Genomic DNA, 15,172 nt, shown 5'->3' with positions numbered 1-15,172 from the left:
TAGGACCGTGTAAATAAATTAATGGGGATGGTTAAAAATATCAATAATAACAGTGAGGTAGAAGCAAAAAGGCCTTGAAGAATTCTTTTAGTGAACAATTCAAAAACTCAATTACCGGCTTTGTTTTCCCCAAAATAAAACTTTAATGAAAAAATTGTTTGAATGAAATTTTGGGATTGTAGAAAATTCAAATGGCATAGTTATAAGATGATGCCTCTAGAATGGTGGGACAATACCAAAAAGTCATAACAAAATTGGTAGCTACTTGTACCAAAAAAAAAAGTTAGTTGCACTATCCTATAAGAAATGAAAATGTCTATAATCTTAGATTAAGATATTATCTCATTTTGATTGATTATTATGTGTATATTATTTGACAAACAAAATGTCTATAATCTTAGATTAAGATATTATCTCATATTATTGTAATATTAACTACAACTCTAACTTCAATAAAATAATATTAATAATTATAATATAATATAAACATTATAATGAAAATATACATTTTTCTTAATAATATAATCTTAATTTAACTATAAAATCTATATAATTATAATTATAATTAAAATAATAAAATTAATCTTAAATTTAGTTATTAATTATTAGCTTAAGAATATATATTGTTTTAATTATATTTATGTACTATTGATTTTAATTCATCTTAATTAAATAATTACCAATAATTATTAAATTATATAATATAAACAATAAAGTGGAAATAAGTAATCTCTTAATGATTAAATGAAAAATATTTAAGTTTATGATTAAATATTATAAAATTATATTGTATATATTAAAATAATTTTAAAAAATTTATGGTTTTCAAAAAGTATTAATGAAAAATATAATGATTTCAAAAAAATATATACAGAATTATAATTATGAAAGATACATATTTGAGTTTTTTTTTTTAATAGAAATATTTGTTGTGTAATTCTTGTAATGAAATATTTTAATTATTTATTTAAATTTTTATTTTATTTTATTTTATTTAAATGGTGTGAATCAAATCCCTATAGAATAATTAATCGATTTTATTGTCTATATATTCAAAAATTTAAAATTTATATGTATTTATATATAGAAAATTCACTTTATTTACAAGATTATCAATAAAAAATAAATAAAGTTATTTAAAATAATTTTTTATTTTTTACATAGAAAGAAATTTTTAAAAAGCCTATAAATTTATTGTTCCTATAAATTTGCTCATATAACACCAATTTTTTCATCCAATCATATTGTAGATTAATAATTTATATTTTACTTGGCTCAATCTCGAAAGAAAGTAAGTTGGGTGCCACCTAATCCTAGGTGGATCAAAATAAATTTTGATGGTGCTTCTAAGAGCAACCCAAGCCCGAGTGGTATTGGATGTGTTGCTCGGAATGAACAGGGAATAGTGTTAGCAAAAAAATTTGAAGCAATTGGTGTTGCCACAAATAATATGGTTGAATTCAGGGCAACTGTGAGAACTTTAGAGTTGGGCAAGGAGCTTAGAGTCCAAAATATCCACCTTGAAGGCGATTCTCTCATCACTGTAAATGCCATTAAACAAAACTATACTCCAAACTAGAACCTAAGCAAATCGTTGGTATCAATAAAATAGTTAATTGATAGCTTTTCAAATTTCAAAATATACCACATGTATCGAGAAGGAAATGATTTGGTGGATGACTTGGCTAAAAAGGCTTTGGAAGCTAACAATAACTAATAACTTGAAGTGATGAAGAAGCATCAATTGACATGAGCATAAGGAAAATAAACCATCATTAATCAATATGCCAATTGTGGGAGGATTGAAGGAATTGAATTTGGCACAAGTGTGGTTGGTAGTATGATGCGGAAAGGATGGGATGACAACACCTAACCCAGCACGAACCATGAGAATTGTTGAATTCATCGAGAAGCATCGAACGGGAAATTATAAGTCGATTCATAGGCCAATGTAGGGAAATATGTGAAAAAGTGAAATTATCCTCTCTAAGCAAAATTTGCTGACTAGTGTTCTAGCAATATGGATACACCTGTGCTACTTAGGGCAACAAAAATGCAAATGGCTTTCATTGGAGAAGTCACAAATAAATGACTTCTCTTTATGTTGCGATCATGGCATCTACTTGTGCTTCACTCGGTAAAGGAGATTTTGGGTGAAGAATTATTGCGCGCATACCATCGTTGTAAGGTAAATATTGATGTCATCGTCATGTTTCTTGTATTACTGATGTTTTTTAGTGAGAAAAAAGGCAAAGCCAAGAAATTATGCCACATTCTCTTTGAACATGAATTTTTGGATGAGATTGACGAGGTACTAAACAATGTTGTTGGGCATGCATCTATCCCTCTACCTCAAAATTATTATATGTTGAGGGATGGGGACAAGGAGATCCGTAAGTTTCCTCTTATTATAACTTTACACGAGGAAAAATTCGAGAAGAGGTGGGTGAATATTAGGAGGAACATCATCTTTCTACTTAATCTAATAGGATTGGTGGATAATGGAGAGGTTGGTTGGTTTGGTGTGTATTTGAAAGAGGAAGGCTTGCCATGGAAGAAATCGGATGATTCCATGGACACATATAGTTTTGAAGAGGTGAAATCTGACAATGACTACATGGAGGATGAGTTGAATGCATTTATGGACAAAGCTCAAGAACCAGTCCATTTTGACTGGGGCCATGAATGCCATGTTTCATATCACGTTGCAATGGAGCAGCAAACACTGGAAAATAAATTGGGTGATGCCGAAACTGAGATGGAAGAGTCTGACGATGAGGACTAAGGGGTGACAAGATCAGGTTTTATATTTTGAGAATACACATAGGATATAGATGATATTGACTGAGGTAGTTTTTGCAGATATGCCATCTCCTAGTGTATGAAGATATGTAGTTTAAGTCATGGTCTATAGGTTAGTGGATGTAAAGATATTAAATGGATAGGGTTCAAATAGATCTGAAATACATAACAATTTGATGTAATTTTGAATATTTTAATATATAGGGAGCTAGCCCTCTCCGGCTATTTACCTACCAAAAAAATAAAATCTATTTTAAAAATATAAATCACAACTTTATAAAATAAGATTTATTTTGAAAATAAAATTAATAATCACTTTTGATTGGTGCAAAAAATTGATTAATTGGGCTTAAGTAATGCAAAATGAAAAAAGTTATTTAAAATTGACATTTATTTTTAAAATAGAAATAAATCTTAAAAAACCTATAAAATTTATCATTCCTATAAATTTTCTCCTATAACACCATTTTTTTTCATCCAATATAAATCACAACTTTATAAAAATCAAGTTTATTTAAAAAACAAAAATAATAATCACTTTTGATTGGTGCAAAAAATTGATTAATTGAATGCAATAGTATTGCATATGGCAAGTACTAATAAGTAGGGAGTGTGCAAGAATATTTAATTATAAATAAATTCAAAATAAAAATTAGTCTTTAATGTAGTTTTTTAAGAACTTTCATATTGAGTTAATTGTTGTGATTTATTTACGGAACTTCTGAAAAATAAATAAATGCAGAAAATTACATAACATCTACTTGTCATCCAAGAAGTTTAAAAAACGAAACTTCAAATGGATAAAGAACTGGAACATGGGCGTACATGCATGTCTAAATAATAAAAAATAAATAAAGACCTTTGTTATGGACAAATTATACAAGTGTGTATGGAAAAAGGTATTGTTAAAAGAAAGAGAAAATGCTATTTTGATGAATTTAACCTCCACATGGTTGAATTCACAAAAAATAAAGATAATTATCTATTGACAAGATATTATCTTGATGAATTTAAACCTAAATATAATATGAAATCACTTCAAAGTTCATGTACGAATGGGATAGCATGCTTACATGTGTGAGAAAGTTGTGGATAAGATTAGCATGCTCACACACGTGAGAGTATTTGAGAGATGAGATGGATAAGATTAGCATGCTTACAAGAGTGCATGTTCACACATGTGCGAGCAAGGAGTGGGATAAAGTAGTTTTTCAACACATGAGAGAGGATAGGAGGATTGGAGACACATGTAGATGATGGCAAGTTTGTATTTTAATATATGTGGATGGATTTAATGAATAGGATTCAATGGACGAGAATTAATGGAAATGTAGATTTAAATATTAGAAGAAACAGTGATAGGAATTAATTAGTCTTTCTTAATGAATTAGGGATTATGGCTAATTGATTTAAAATGTTTTTTTTTTCAATTTCTAAATGCTTTTGACTTGAATTATGAACTAGTAAGGGGAAATTTTTGAGGGACCTCATGTGCTCAAATGTGGCGATTAGCCCCAGGCCTGTTGTACCAATATTCGGTTTTCTCCTTATCACTCCATCTTTTATCTCTTCTCCTTATCTCTCCTTCAACCTTATCTCTCCTTTCACGGGTTATCATTCATTTCCACCTTATCACTCCTTCATCCTCCTACATGCTTTATGTCATGTCTATCTTTCACTGTGCAAAGCTAAGCCCTTAACAACTCAGATGTAATGACTATTTTGTGGCATCCTTATTCTGCAGATTGGCCTTCAACATCCAATTGTCATCCTTATGTTCGACTACCTATTTACTCCTTCTACTACGCTAGCCTACCACCATCGAGCTTTTGACCTTCCACATCGGCCTTCATTCATCAATATTCATTCCTAATCTATTACTGTCATTGAGCAATTACCATCCTCCACCTGTCATCGTTCAATCTCCAATCTTTGATTTCTATCAACTATTGAGGGTGAGAATCGAATCGATGACCTAGTGTTAACACTAGCTTGCAACAATCATTGCATTACGGGGTCAACCCTAATTGATTTAAAATGTTTTTATTTAGCCTCAAAAAAGAATTAATTAATGATGAACAGCGAAGACAACTAATTATATAATGACTCGTTTAATTAAATTATGCAAAAGTTGGTATGATGAATTAATTAGTCGATGGGATATTAATGTGGACATTGCCCATCAAAATTAAGTATTTCTCATGTCGGATTTCGTTCAACTTCTCAAAATAAAAACAAAAATCTGATCACTTTCTCCAATTTAGGAAAAATTCATTTACAAATATTTTTAGAAAATGGAACATTCCTTTAAAAATTCCATAAAAAATTATATTTTCGATAAATCCTTTAAAGTTGTCAACCAGAATGCAAGTTTCTATTTTCAAAAAATCTCGTAAAGTTGTCATTTGAATCGCAAGTTTCTAGTTTAAGATGGAATGATCTACATAAAAGATACTATGCTTTCCATCTACAAACTGTGTCGAGGCAACTTTCTATATCCATCCCAGTTTCTAAATGCATTGCTCCATGTGTGCATGTTTATGACGAGTTACATTAAGTTCATTTTGTTTATTTTTTAATCTTTATTTCCTACATCACGTAGTGTGTTGCATGTTTTGTTTCTTTACTTTTTTATACTTAATTTTCACTTGTCTCTTTCTTTCACTTCAATATTTTTGTTTGTGTGCTAAATAGATCGATGATTTTGAGTTTATGTCTCTTTTTGCAATTAAGTGATACATCCATTTGCACTAGTAATTATTTAATGTTAATACATTTACTATAAAGTTTCAAATGTCTTTTCAATAAATCTATTTTATATATATTGCAATCAACTTTTTGAAGGATCTATATTATATGCATGTTGATATGTCAAGCAAGACTTTAGGGGTTGATTAGATCAGTCAAGCAATCTTAAGAAAATTTTAATCATTTTTTTAAAAATAAAATTGAAAATATACATGACCCCTATGTATGCCACAACCTACAGGGCATTTCATTGCCCCCTATATGAAATGCAATATTCTATGTTTTCTAGAAAGGATCTTCAAATTACACTGATCCTTGACTTCTTTTAGTTTCCATCCATGGCCACCCCTTATATACCCTACATTTCATAAGAAAAATAGCAAAACAAGAATCTAACAAAACTAAGCTTTTCTTGTAATAAGAATGTAGGGTTTTCTTTATATTGACTTATAAAAGGCCTGCTTCCTCTTCAAATATTTTATTATATTTTTTGTTTCAACTTGACTTTGTTTCTTCTTTGTTTTATCTTAGATATATATATAAAGAACGAGGAGGAAAGGATAAAAAATATATAAAGAACTAGGAGGAAAGGATAAAAACAACTTAAAGAAATGTATTTTTTATCTTCTCCTCCTTGTTCTTTATATATTTTTTATCCTTTCCTCCTTGTTCTTTGTGCATCCTTCCAAAACCTCCCCCTTCAATTACTCCTTAAGTGAGCTTTCGTCTGCAATTTTTTTTACATCTCTTGACACTCTCTTTCATCCTGATGATGGATCACACAGTGTGATCCGAAACGTTGATGCAAAAAATATACACAATCAAATCTAGAAACAGCTCACTGATTAAGAGAGGTGGTTTGAATATATAAAATTTATTTTAAAAAATGGATTAACTATCATAATAGAAAATGTGTTATAATTTTCTAACTAGTTATGTATATTATAAATTGGAAATATATTTTTTATTTTATTTTATATGAAAATTATGAACAAATATCATATATTGTGATGGTAATTAGAATTTTTTATATTTTATATTTAATTAGAAATTTCTAGGGCTTAATTTGAGTGGTTATAGTAAATCATGTTGAAGAAATACATATAATTTAATTTCTTGGTTTTTTTTAATCCCTTTTTTCTTATTGTTAAAGCATGTAATCGCTTTTGATGGAATATACAAAATAAAAAATCATACTTGATCAATATTCCAAAACATCTATTTATACAACCTAAAACTCTTCAAGAGGAACTCAAAATTTTTGAATTACTTCTCAAATTGTTAGACAAAATAACTAGACTTTGAATCTTGATTTTCTATTATCATTTTTTTTTCAGATTAATTATTATTTTTTAATTTTTAATAAAAAAATTATAAATCATAAATTTATACATAAATTTCCATACTCCATTATAGACAAATCTTAGTTACATTTACCAACTAGAATACCTATATTTTATGAGAGATACCAATTTAAAAATAACTATTAAATTAAACTTGATTTTTTTGAACAATTTATAATAGAGAGATGTTACAATATTTTGGATTTTCAAAATTTAACAACTTTATAAAAAATAAATTCTAAAATTAAAATATTTTTATAGGAATAATAAAAATGAAAATATGTCTTAAATTAAATAAAAAATAAAATACTTATAAGTATTAGGGTTATGATTAAAGATTGATCTTGTGAGAATTTTCCAAGATCTAGAGGCAATGGAAAGAAAAAAATAAGAGAGAACAAAATGTGACAAGAATAAATTGTATTCCTATCAGTGTTGCAAAAGAGATCAACTGGATCATCAAGATTATTGTTACATATAATGTAGATGAGCTTGCTTATAAAGGCAAGGCTAAGAGACAAGAGAGCACACAATGATGACATGTGGCTCTTTGAGATGCAAGAGTAGGTAGGGGTAGGTAGGAGAAATAGTAAAATATTCCACATGAGATGGATAACCCACCGAATGTGGAATTATCACTCCACAATAAGTGGATATGATAGAGTAGTAACAAGATCACACCATAAAAGGTGGAAATTCACCTACATACACACTCCCAATGTAGCACATACCCCTAAGTGTCTCATATGCAAACTATAATGTTATGCATGTACCTAAGTAAACTTAAGTAAAGTGTAATTATATCCAAGATGAATAAATAATTACACCAACACCCCCCCTTAAGTGCAACTTAGGGGAATGCACTTAAGTCTACAATGCAACTAAGCAATGCAAGATGGGTCTCGGCTACAAGGCCATGTTAGGTACCCATGTACAAATACAAATGCAATCAAACTAATGCAATCTCTCACAAATGGAGAAAGAGAGAAAAACCACATGGGAAAAATCTACCCCCCAAAAGAGAGATGAAGAAGAGAGACCATGAAGCCCCCCCTCAATGTAAAATCTCCTACAAAGATGGTCCAATGATGTTGAACAAAATACCTCCCCATAAGGAAGAAAGAGAGCTAATGTTGCACCAATAATGTCAAAGTGTGACAAAACCAAGTACCAAGTTGATGACGATGAATCACTCGCTGCAACAAAATAAAGATTAGGCATGGAGACAACCTGCTTTGAGCATCAACTAGATGCTCGTAAATGGTAGAAATACTGGTACAATCAAAGTCTCACGAGAGCCATGTACACATGTGTACAATTTAAGTCTCAACTGGAGCCATGCACCAAGTCTCACAAGATATTTCCTAATCTACGTGTACAAGAGGATTACATCAAAATATGTCATCAAAGACAAGATACAAAGAGGTGTGGCACTTTATGATAGTGTGAGTACAACATTGCTCATGCAAGAGCATACAACATGAAATAGTGCAAATCTGGAAACGTGAAGATGATGCCACCAAAGAAGCCCCGTAGAATACTGCAAATGAAGATGCCTCTAATTGGGACGTCGCCAAGAAAAATATAGGAGCAATACCCCCCCCCGGCTGCTGGTTGGAAGCACTGCATACAGGTATGAAGTGACAAGAAAAAATAGTGGTCCCATTTTTGCTTATTACATGATATTTTTGTTTTTAAAAGATTTTTTTTAAATCCCATTAAAAACAATTATTAAAAACCATGCAAAAAAAACTTTATTAAAAATAAAGAAAAAAAACATCATGATTTTTTTTTGATTTTTTGAATTTTTTTAAAAAACTTTAATAAAAAAATCATTAAAAAGGCGTAAGTGATTTTTTTTTTTTTTTTGACATTTAAAAAAATTATTAAAACATTAATAAAGGAAAACATTTAAATACATTATTAAAAAAATTTAATTAAAAAACTTTTTTTTAAAATTAAAAAAGAGGGCCTCCCTTGGTAGCCCTGCGTGGCAGGTCTGCGGGGCCTGTCACGGCAGGTCCACAGACCCTGCCATGCAGCCCTGCGAGGTACCTTGTAGGTACACCCTACATAGGTGGTACCTGCATGGTACCACTGCGTAGGTGGTACCTGTGGGGTACCAAAAAATTTAAAACAAAATACCTTTTTTAAAAAAATGACCCCACAACCCGGTGAATTAATACAAATTCTTTTAAAAATTCTGATTTTAATAAAAATTTAATAAAAACCCAAAAATTGCGAAAACAAATACACAAAAAATAAAAATTTGATTTTTTTCAACCAAATTGTACCTACAACATTTGTACGACGCTTAGGGAGGGGAATTTTTTCAATTGGGGTGACGGAGGCCGATTTCGACAAATTGACAGTCAATCTTGGGGTTTTTGGGCCTTCTAAGCGCAATGGCAATGACAGTTTGGTCAAATATGCTCCAAAATTGTAGATCGTTGTCAAGACAAGTCACCACCCTCCACCTTCAAACAACTATAGATTTGGCCTCAGATGTTGGATTTGGATGAAACAAAAGGTGATTTTGACTTTCTTGAACCTCCTCAATTCAATGGTGACCTTAGATTTAACCCAAAAAGTACCAATAATAACCTGCAATAGAAATCTCCAAAATACAAAACTCCATATAGCATGAAATTTCTCTCAATTGGCAAACCAATGGCACTCTAATGGCTCTGATACCATGTTAGAATTTGCCAAGATCTAGAGGCAATGGAAAGCACAAATAAGAGAAAACAAAATGTGACAAGAATAAACTATATTCCTATCAATGATGCAAAAGAGATCAACTGGATCATCAAGATTATTGTTACATACAATGTAGATAAGCCTGCTTATAAAGGCAAGGCTAAGAGAAAAAAGAGCACATAATGATGACATGTGGTTGTATGAGATGCAAGGGTAGGTAGGGGTAGGTAGGAGAAATAGTAAAATATTCAACATGAGGTGGATCACCCACCGAAGGTGGAATAATCACTTCACAATAAGTGATGTGATAGAGTAGTAACAAGATCACACCATAAAAGGTGGAAATTCTCCTACATACACACTCCCAATGTAGCACATCTCCCTAAGTGTCTCATATGCAAACTACAATGTTATGCATGTACCTAAGTCAACTTAAGTAAAGTGTAATTATATCCAAGATGAATAAATAATTATACCAATAGAGCTAAATTAACTAAAAAAACACGAGGAAGATAATATTGACTCATTGCAATGAGGGTTAAATGTACTGTTCTTGGTTGTGAAAGATGAATTATTGTGAACCACTATTCTATAAAAATTAAAACAAAATAATGTAATTCGATTTTAATAAATCATCATATAAATTTTAGAGAGATTCAACAATTTGGTATTCATTTCATGCTCTTGGCCTTGATTGGAAAGGACAAGCTCTCGACGCCTTATATGAATTCTCGAGGGGCTCCATAATGTGCATTAGTTGTTAGGAAAGGTCTTCATTGAATCTCATGTGCACATCATGCAATTTGCAATGGTAATGTAAGGATTGGGATTCTCCTTATAATCAATTATATATTTTCCAATTTTTCATGGATATTACAAATGATAACTAACTTAGTTATAGGATAAACCAAGATTTAATGTTGGTAATTTTGCATTTCTTAAATATAATTTGTGATTCTAGGGCAAAATATAGGAAGATCCCAATGGGGACATTACAATTGGTATCAGAGCTTTAATCCTGCCAACCTACAAGACAAACCTACTTTGATATAGTCATTCACTTGGGTTCCAAGTAGGCGCACATTGCATTCTTATATGTGTGTGTCTTTAACTATTTTGTTTCTAATGAATGTGAGCATGCTTACTCCATGTGTATTTTATATGCATCATACTTTTCTCGTGTATGCCTTGTGTTTGTTTCATGATTGTTCAACTAGCATGGCTCAACTTATCCACAACATGGTCCAAGGTCTAACAATCTAAGGTGAACTTATACTCCACTTAGAGAACCATTTGAGTTGACACTTAAGAAACTAATCTAATCTCATGTAATAACACTACCAAAAATCAAACCATAGGATCTAGGTCCCTTCAAGCTGGCTTGGTGGAACAAAAATGATTTTTGCAATTACCATAGAATAAAAGGTCATAATACCTCAAATTGTTACAAGCTTAAGAATACCATCTAAGATTTGATCAACCAAGGTGAGATATCAATTGAAAATACTAAAGAAACATTTAATATTGAATTTTAATTCAAGTTTTAAAGACTAGGAAGACAAGGCTAAATTGAATTAAAAAAAACAAATAAGTGTATTCATTTTATTTAATAGAGGAAAGGGGGAATTAATCAATTAAATGATCAAAAAAATACATTAATTAGTTAAATGGGTGCGAAGTAAAAGTACAAAGCTATGTCACACTTTTATAAAGGAAATGGTCAATGTAAATTAATTCAACTTTTTAAATTAAATCAATAGAAAGTGTAATATATGTTTTGAATTTTCAAATGATGTAAACTAATCAAATTTATATTATTTTATCTATTTTATGTTTGTAATTTAAAATATAAATAAAAAATTAGTTGAATGTAGTTATTTATATAGTAAGCACTATAATTTAGTTGTTGATAAAATGTTGAAATTGAAGCTATGCAAGCCGCCACACTTTATTTAGTAAACTTTACCCTTTTTTTCTTCAATTATTTTGTGTATATTGATAACTTGAAACTTTAGTGCATGGATATATTTTTACTATATATATATATATATATTTGAAAAGTTTTGTGTGCTGAAATATAACTATTTCCAATTGCTGCCACCTTTTTTCTTAATTATTTATCCAAAATAGAAAATAATTATATCATCTTGACATATATTATTTTCTATACTGCATCATTTTTTTTTTTTTAATTAAATAAATTATAGTATCTTTCCTTGACAAGATAATCAACCTTATATTTTGGTGTTGATGACCTACTTTCAATAAAAATAAAATATAAAATATAAAAAACTAATTAAAATATGAAAATATGCATATTTTTTAAAATTCGCTTACGGATCTATAAAAAGGTATTTTTGCATTTCAAATAAAATATTATTTATAAGAGGAGTTGTTGAAACATCGAGTATTTTTTTTTTAATTTGGTAATTAGACCCAAAGTGGTATAAATATATGCATTTAGTTTACATTTCCAATTGGAAAATTTGTGGCCCATATATAACTTAGATATAATGAATCTATAGACCATATGTTTGACTAAAATTATTTTTTAGTTAGAATTACTTAAATTCACTTGCGCTGACTTGAAATGTGGCACGACTTAATTAATTAAACTAATTTAGCTAAAGGGGAGATTTATTTTTTTGATCGATAATAGTTATATTTTATTTATTTAAACTAAAAAGTACATTTGCATCAAACTTCCAAAAAATAAAACCACTCCCCCAAACCACCCCCAACCACCATCCAATCCTACTATCTAAAACCATGGTTTCCAAAAGGTTTATTGCTCAGACCCTATCCCACCGCCACATCATCTGAAACAACAATTCAAAATACATCATGCCAAAAGCTGGCCGAAGAGTTTATCGTTTAACAAAAACTAAAGTTTTAGGTTTATCAACTAAAAAGGAAACATCTAATAAAAAAGATATGCCCAGAGCTACCCTGAATCAATGAAATCTTCATCTTCTCGCAAATGCGTGTAAATCTCCAATTCTTCCTTCTGCATCTTCGGCCACTAGCCCTCGTGAAAATGGTCTTTTTGTCTCACCACCTCTCCCACTCGTCGCACAACCCACTACACCCTGTTTTGCCAATTTTGTTGGCATTTGCATGAAGATTGCATTAATGATATGTTATGTTGTCATTGATGTCAATTAACTAGTAATGATATTGTTGTTATTGTCTTGTAACTGGTAGGAAGAGCTTTGTGAAGGATATTGTAAACCGGTATGTAAGTTTTGTGAGTTGAACCGGTAATCGGTGTATAAGGTTAAAACCCTATCTATGTAATATAACTGGTAAACCCTATCAATTGTTTTTGTTAAACCCTAACCAATTAAGGTTGTTGAATTGGTTATGTTGGTTTATGATCTGATATTGAGCGGTAATGATGGTGACACATATGGCCATTGTATGAAGACAAGTTCAAAATGTTTTTGGCGCGTTTGTTTGTCTAGGGAAGGAGCAAAGTGTATTGCATCTAATGCAAAGCGCATGATGAGTTACTGAGCTCGATGAAGCAGTAATCAAGGAGCGATTGAGGTTTTCTTGATTGATGTGCAGATATTGCTATGTAATCCCACGGTCATACTTGAACCAACTTGTTTATAATCTCGATGAGAGAATTAGATTTTTGTTTTGTTACCAACCTAATTGATTTGTATTTAAGGTTGATGAAGTTGTTTTGTTTAGTGTTGGAAAAGCTAGCAGAAATCAGTTGAGTGTGTGGTTGCCTAATCGGAGAATGAGTCTGCAGTTTGAGTAAAGGCAGATAGAAGCTTAAATGGATCTGATCAAGCAAATATAGTGCTATTCAGACAGATCAAACAACTTCTGTTGTTCTCTAACAATTACAGCAGAATTGAAATCCCTTAACCGGGTAAGCTCTAACAAGCTTGGTTACTTATTAAATCTTATAACAAGGTAGTCCATTAGATTGGATTCTCAAATCCTCTACTGAGGTTACTCCTTACAGGGTACTTGCTTATAACAAGGCATTTGTAGTCAATCCCTTAACTGGGTGATTCCTAACAGGATCAATTATTAACAGGACTTTTGTAAAAGTTTTAACGGGCTTGGCTCCTAACAGGGCAAACTTCAGAAGAGTTCAAATATTTTCTTGTGAGTCACATCTCACCGTGGTTTTTACCTATTTGGGTTTTCCACGTATAAATACTTGCGTCATGTAGTGAATGTTTTTTGTGGTTATGATCTTATGGTTGATTTTATTAACTACTTAACTATTTTTGATAAGGCATGATAATCGGAAGCATTGAGTAATGAAGTATGTTGACACGTGATGAAGCATTTGGATGTTTACAAGTTGAATGTTGTTTACTGTTAAGTTGTTGTAACAGTCAACCGGTTTTCTTATGAATATTTATCATAACAGTGGTATTTCATTGATAGGTTTACTTTGTGTGATTGAGATTGAGTTTGGGAAAGTTTGTATCAGTTTTTCGATTTACTGATTCACCCCCCTCTCAGTAATCTGCCGCATACTTATTCTTTCATCGTACCATCAAATTCCACTGATACTTTTTGCGTAATCAGCCTCCTATAACTTATCTCCTCTACCAATCTTGCCTCCCCATCCTCCTACCGAATTACTTCTTCAATATCCATAATCTGGACGAAAATTGTCAACCCTTCCCATCCTCGCTTTGTGTCTTCTTTAAAGCGGACTTGGGCTTCCTCACGATGGTGAAGGAATTGAATTCGCAAGTGCCTTGCCCACAACTCCCCATTCTCCTCTGGGATTGCCTTCAACAAGATTGAAACCCCACCCCGATACAGCCCATTCTAGCAGGGCCTCCAGATTTACCAAGTACTCTTTTGGAATAATTTTCTTCAAAAAATTTCTCACATCCTCACAGGTGTAACCCAGCTCCAGTCCCCACGCCATGATAAGAGAGTAAATATCTTCTTTGCATCTATATTGGTGGCCGATAACCACCACCTCTTCACCCAAGACCAATTGAATTGCCATAAAAAACAATGGATCTTTTGCCAAAAACATGTTCTCAAGCTTCTTCAGGGGGATGGGACCTCGAAAGGCTGGCATTAGCTTGGAAGACTGTAGAGTGAATTTGGCTTCCATTTCAGTACTCACTGAAGAATTGCAGAGAAATCCAATGAAATCTGTCAAAAATTGTCTTCACCAACTTACTAACTCTTCTCATTTAATATGCGGGCATTCCTAAATTAGTATTCAATGCAAAACACTCCACCATCACCGTCATTTCAGAAAGCATTCCACAATAAATGCTCATTAACTCGACCCTCAGAAGAAAAGTCAGTTGTCTGACATGAAATCTGAATTTTGATGTACCAAACTTGGCAAATAGCCTTAACTCCATCTCACTATTTCTTTTTTGCAATCACGCCACCTCACTTCCCCTAGCGCAAGCTCACATGCTTCATTCAACAACCCATCCGTAATGACATTTCTACCTCTTTTCACATGCGATATGCAACAATTTTGGAAAGATTTCAACTTTTCACTTATATTGTGTACATATTTATTTAATTTCCAACACGGTGTATTGCCTTTGATCAAGGTTTGGATTATA

This window comes from Cryptomeria japonica, chromosome 9 (genome assembly GCF_030272615.1).
Source record: "Cryptomeria japonica chromosome 9, Sugi_1.0, whole genome shotgun sequence".
Lineage (NCBI taxonomy): Eukaryota > Viridiplantae > Streptophyta > Pinopsida > Cupressales > Cupressaceae > Cryptomeria > Cryptomeria japonica.
The sequence above is the reverse complement of the archived record's forward strand: the minus strand, read 5'-3'. Positions refer to the sequence as shown.